This window comes from Muntiacus reevesi, chromosome 11, assembly GCF_963930625.1.
Source record: "Muntiacus reevesi chromosome 11, mMunRee1.1, whole genome shotgun sequence".
In the NCBI taxonomy this organism is placed as follows: Eukaryota; Metazoa; Chordata; class Mammalia; order Artiodactyla; family Cervidae; genus Muntiacus; species Muntiacus reevesi.
Window position 1 is genome coordinate 33403035 of NC_089259.1, and position 6588 is coordinate 33409622.

Consider the following 6588-nt stretch of genomic DNA (forward strand, 5'->3'; position numbering starts at 1 on the left):
TGTATTGTCACCCTGCTTATTTAACTTCTATGCAGAGTGGTGGTGGTGGTGGTTTAGTCCCTAAGTTGTGTCCGACTCTTTCCATCCCATGGACTGTAGCCCATCAGGCTCCTCTATCCATGGGATTCTCCAGGCAAAAATACTGGAGTGGGTTGCCATTTCCTGCTCCAGGGGATCTTCCTGACCCAGGAATCTAACCCGGGTCTCCTGCATTGCACGCAGATGATTTACTAACTGAGCTATGAGGGAAGTCCCCATATGAAGAGTACATCATGTGAAATGCTGGGCTGGATGCAGTGCAAAGTGGAATTAGGATTGCTGGGAGAAATATCAATAACCTCAGATGTGCAGATGACACCACCCTTATAGCAGAAAGCAAAGAGGAATTGAAGAGCCTCTTGGTGAAAGTGAAAGAGGAGAGTGAAAAAGTTGGCTTAAAACTCAACATTCAGAAAACTAAGATCATGGCATCTGGTTCCCTCACTTCATAGCAAATCGATGGGGAAACAATGGAAACAGTGACAGATTTTATTTTCTTGGGCTCCAAAATCACTGCAGATGGTGACTGCAGCCATGAATTTAAAAGATGCTTGCTCCTTGGAAGAAAAGCTATGACCAACCTAGACAGCATATTAAAAAGCAGAGACATTACTTTACCAACAAAGGTCCGTCTAGTCAAAGCTATGTTTTTTCAAGTAGTCATGTATGGATATGAGAGTAGGGCCATAAAGAAAGCTGAGCCCTGAAAAATTGATGCTTTTGAAGTGTGGTTTTGGAGAAGACTCTTGAGAGTCCCTTGGACAGCAAGGAGATCCAACCAGTCCATCCTAAAGGAAATCAGTCCTGAGTATTCATTGAAAGGACTGATTCTAAAGCTGAAGCTCCAATACTTTGGCCACCTGATGGGAAGAGCTGACTCCTTAGAAAAGACCCTGATGCTGGGAAAGATTGAAGACAAGAGAAGGGGACGACAGTGGATGAGATGGTTAAGATGGCATCACCAACTCAATGAAAATGAGTTTGAGCAAGCTCTGGGAGTTAGTGATAGATAGGGAAGCCTGGCGTGCTGCAGTCCATGGGGTTGCAAAGAGTCAAACATGACTGAGCGACTAAACTGAACTGAACTGGACTGTAGCCCACCAGGCTCCTCTGTCCATGGGATTCTCCAGGCAAGAATACTGGAGTGGGTTGCCATTTTCTACTCCAGGAAATCTTCCCAACCCAGGGTTCAAACCCATGTCTGCTGCTTTTCCTTCATTGGCAGGGAGATTCTTTACCACTGAGCCACGTAGAAATCCCAGTATTAAGGATACATGATGATAAGGTTCAGTGTACCAACAAGTTACTCCAATTTCAAAACTTATACCACTCAAAATGTAAAAAGCAAATATTGTTAGAACTCCAGGAAGAAAGTAAAACTACCATCACACAATATATATGCAAAGTGGAAAGATTTCAATATATCCTTCTCAAATAAGACATGTCAAGTAAACAAAACTAAAAACAATAGCAACTATAGCTATGGAAGAATTTGGACACAACAAACAAGCATGACTTATTTGATGGATGTAGGATGGATTTGATAATTAAAAAATAAATGTTCTCCTCAAGCACAAATGGAACATTTATAAAAAGTAATATAAAACAAGCCTTTACATTTTACAGAAATAACATATAAGTCACATTTGCTAAAGAAGACAATGGGTTAACAAAAGAAAAAAAAAAGTCCCTCTATTTAGAAATTAAAGACTTCTGAAAATGGGTCAAAGAAGACACCATAGTGGAATTTTTTTAATGTTTATAAATAAATAATAGAAATACCATATTTGAAAGCCTGCTGGGATATAACAAAGACAGTAATTCATGAAAATTTAAAGACTTTGATGCTTATTTTAGAAAAGAATGAAGACTGAAATTTAAGTGTACAGTTCAGTTAGTAAAAAGGGGAAAATAGAAATGAAACAAAGTAGAAAGAAGGGAAAATAAAAGAGCAAAATAAATATTAACTTAATAGGAAAACACAGAGGATAACAAAGAAATTGTCCTCTTATCCAATTATCTAAATCAGTGGCTTTCAAACTTCAATTTGCAAGAGATCACGTGGAGGGCTTGTTAACATGTGGACTGTTCAGAATCATCCCCACAGTTTATGAGTCTGTAGGTCCCGGAGGGGCCCAAGACTCTACATTTCTAACAGACTCCTAAGTGGTGGTGGTACTGCTTGTCTGGGGACCATGCTTTAAGAATCATGGATCTGAGTTAATGTCTTTAAACCCTAACCAAAATAACTGTAAAAGCACTTTTAAATCCAGTTATTGAAGACAGATTGCACATACACATATATCTTCTCTCCCTTCTGAGACTCTGCTAAAAGGTAAATCCAGGTAAAAGGCAAAAGATTTATACGATCTGAAAAGAAACTGGGTGAGATGTTTGGAAAGAGTAACATGGAAACTTACATTACCATATGTAAAATAGATAGCCAACGGGAATTTGCTGTTTGCCTCAGGAAACTCAACAGGAGGTTATCAACCTCCAAGAGTGGGATGGGGAGGGAGATGGGAGGGAGGTTTAAAAGGAAGAGGATATATGTATACCTATGGCTGATTCATGTTGAGGTTTGACAGAAAACAACGAATTTCTGTAAAGCAATTCAGTTCAGTTCAGTCGCTCAGTAGCATCTGACTCTGCCACCCCATGAACCACAGCATGCCAGGCCTCCCTGTCCATCACCAACTGCCGGAGTCTACCCCCAAACCCATGTCCATTGAGTCGGTGATGCCATCCAACCATCTCATCCTCTGTCATCCCCTTCTCCTCCTGCCCCCAATCCCCCCAGCATCAGGGTCTTTTCCAATGAGTCAGCTCTCCACATCAGGTGGCCAAAGTATTGGAGTTTCAGCTTCAACATCAATCCTTCCAATGAACACCCAGGACTGATCTCTTTAGGATGGACTGGTTGGATCTCCTTGCAGTCCCAGGGACTCTCAAGAGTCTTCTCCAATACCACACTTCAAAGCATGAATTCTTCAGTGCTCGGCTTCCTTTATAGTCCAACTCTTACATCCACACATGACCACTGGAAAAACCATAGCCTTGACTAGATTGACCTTTGTTGGCAAAGTAATGTCTCTGCTTTTTAATATGCTATCTAGGTTGGTCATAACTTTTCTTCCAAGGAGTAGGTGTCTTTTAATTTCAAGGCTGCAATCACCATCCGCAGTGATTTTGGAGCCCAAGAAAATGAAGTCAGCCACTGTTTCTGTTTCTCCATCTATTTGCCATGAAGTGATGGGACTGGATGCCATGATCTTAGTTTTCTGAATGTTGAGCTTTAAGCCAACTTTTTCACTCTCCTCTTTCACTTTCATCAAGAGCCTTCAATAAAAAATAAATTAAAAAAAAAAGGTAAACCCAGGTAATAATGAGAGTCAACAGATAAGAAAGTAAAACAAAGTCTGGAAGAAGGTGCTGGAGGGAGTGGTGGCAAAGCCGGAAGTGAAGAAAGCCATGTCCTCCGTAAAGACTAGACGGTCCTTTGTGACTCCCAGCAGGACTCCGAGGGGATCGGGATCAAGCTGGGGTGGGTGAGATCAGACGAATAGGAGCTGCAGGGTGGAGGGCGGTTGTGGGGGAGAGGAGAGAGAAAAGAGAGAAAAGCAGAATTAGTGAGAGATACAAGAAAATACAGTATTCCCTTAACATTCAGACGAGTTCTGTTCCAAGAGAACGTTCATAAGTCCAATTTGTTCATTAAGTCCAACAAAGTTAGCCCAGGTATCCAACCATAGAATTGGAGCATAAAGAAGGCTGAGTTCCAAAAAACTGATGCTTTTTAACTGTGGTGTTGGAGAACTCTTGAGAATCTCTTAGACAGCAAGGAGATCAAACCAGTCCATCCCAAAGGAGATCAACCCTGAATATTCACTGGAAAGACTGCTGCTGAAACTGAAGCTCCAATACTTTGGCCAGCTTATAGGAAGAGCTGACTCATTTGAAAAGACCCTGACTCTGAAAAAGATTGAAGGCAGGAGGAGAAGGGGACAACAGAGGATGAGATGGTTGCATGGCATCACCAACTAAATGGACATCAGTTTGAGCAAACTCCAAGGAACCTGGCGTGCTGCAGTTCATAGGGTCACAAAGATCCATACATGACTTAGCAACTGAACAAGATACCTAACTAACACAATTGACTATATAGTACTGTACTGTAATAGGTTTATAATACTTTTCACACAAATAATACATTAAAAAATGAGATAAAGAAAACATTTTTAATCTTATATTACAGTACCCTGAAAAGTACAGTAGTTCCAAACAACAGATGGCACACAGGGGCTGGTACTAGGTGAACAGGCAAGAAGAGTGACTGACTGGAGGAGATGGGAGATGGCAGAGCTGGAGGGCCATCTGCAGTAGGAGACAGGGGGCAAACTGCAGTGTCACTCACGGGTGATGCTGATGGCAAAGTGTGGCTCCTCGCTGGAACCAGATGGACATCCCCATCTTTTGAAAGTTTACAACTTAGAGGTTCATATGTAAGGGCTTTAATGTAACTTGGCTTCAAGTGCCTTACGATGTAGTTCGGTGGATACATGTACAAATGAAGATGTTGATTACCAAGCTGTCAAGCTGGGTAACAAGTAACACAACGTAAAGAAAGATTCTAGAAAAGAAGTAGAAATTGACCAAGTCCTTTACCGCCCTATGTTACATGGGTAGCAAGAGCTTTGTTTTTGTTTTTTTTTCCTTTTTGAGTAACAGATTTATTGAGATGTAATTCACAGATCATACAATTCACTCATTTAAAGTACACAAATCAGTGGTTCTTTAATGCTTCACTTTCTAAAGTAGTTTGCATCATTGATGGGTATCCCAGGGTAGGTTGCAAAACTTATCAAATTATTAAACAGATGACTTTCCTGGTGGCTCAAGGGTAAGGTATCTGCCTGCAATTCAGGTTTCGATCCCTGGGTCAGGAAGATCCCCTAGAGAAGGAAATGGCAACCCACACCAGTATTCTTGCCTGGGGAATCACATGGACAGAGGAGCCTGGCAGGTTACAGTCTACAGGGTCGCGGAAGACATGACTAAGAAACCAAATAAGAACAACATGTGATAAAAACTATAATCCTGGAGAAATTATTAAGGAGAATTGCTAATCTTAAATATCTGAGGCAAGCAGGAAAAGTAGGTAATAGAAATATTTTATGAGCAGAAGGTCTTCAAATAATGTAAATATTAAATATATTCAAAGCAATATATTTTTATTCCAAAGACTGTGGAAATTCAGGAACAATTAAAGTACACCATACACCTTAGTTCTTTGACATTAGGGTAGATTCAAAATGAGTTTGTGAACTTATAACTAGAGGGGAAAATGGAAAAGATTAAATTTAAAACTTTAATGTTAAATACTTAGTTGTACCTTGGGTCTTCACATTTCTTTAAATCTTGACCTAAGTCATATATCACTCTTATGTGTAATATCATAGAACAGAACAGGAATATTGAAAATGATTGAGCCGGTACACATTACCTTACATTTTACATAAGGAAAAGAAGATCCAAATGTATTCAGTAAGTCCATTAATTGTTATTCTCTTAACATTATAAAACCAAGATTTCAGTTTAAAGAAAAATCTTATCAGCAGTTAGTTTTTTATGTGGTGGTATAGAATTTAGTTCAATCGCTCAGTCATGTCCGATTCTTTGCAACCCCATGGACTGCAGCATGCCAGGCTTCCCAGTCCATCACTCCCGGAGCCTGCTCAAACTCATGTCCATCGAGTTGATGATACTATCCAACAGTCTCTCTGTCGTCCCCTTCTTCTCCTGCCTTCAATCTTGCCCAACATCAGGGTCTTCTCAAATGAGTCAGTTCTTTCCATCAGGTGGCCAAAGTATTGGAGTTCCAGCTTCAGCATCAGTCCATCCAAAGAATATTCAGGACTGATTTCCTTTAGTATTGACTGCTTTGATCTCCTTGCAGTCCAAGGGACTCTCAAGAGTCTTCTCCAACACCAAAGTTCAAAAGCATCAATTCTTTGGCACTCAGCTTTTTTTTTATAGTCCAACTCTCACATCCATACATGACTACTGGAAAAACCATAGCTTTCACTAGATGGACCTTTGTTGGGAAAGTAATGTCTCTGCTTTTTAATATGCTGTCTAGGTTGGTCATAGCTTTTCTTCCAAGGAGCAAGCGTCTTTTAATTTCATGACTGCAGTCACCATCTGCAGTGATTTTGGAGCCCTTTTTTGAGACTTTATTTTTTTATAAAACCTCTCACTGTTTCCATTGTTTCTGCATCTATTTGCCATGAAGTGATGGGACCAGGTGCTATGATCTTAGTTTTCTGAATGTTGAGTTTTAAGCCAACTTTTTCACTCTCCTCTTTCACTTTCATCAAGAGGCTCTTTAGTTCTTCTTCACTTTCTGCCATAAGGGTGGTGTCATCTACATATCTGAGGTTATTGATATTCCTCCCAGCAACCTTGATTCCAGCTTATGTTTCATCCAGCCCCGCGTTTCTCATGATATACTCTGCATATAAGTTAAATAAACAGGGTAACAATATACAG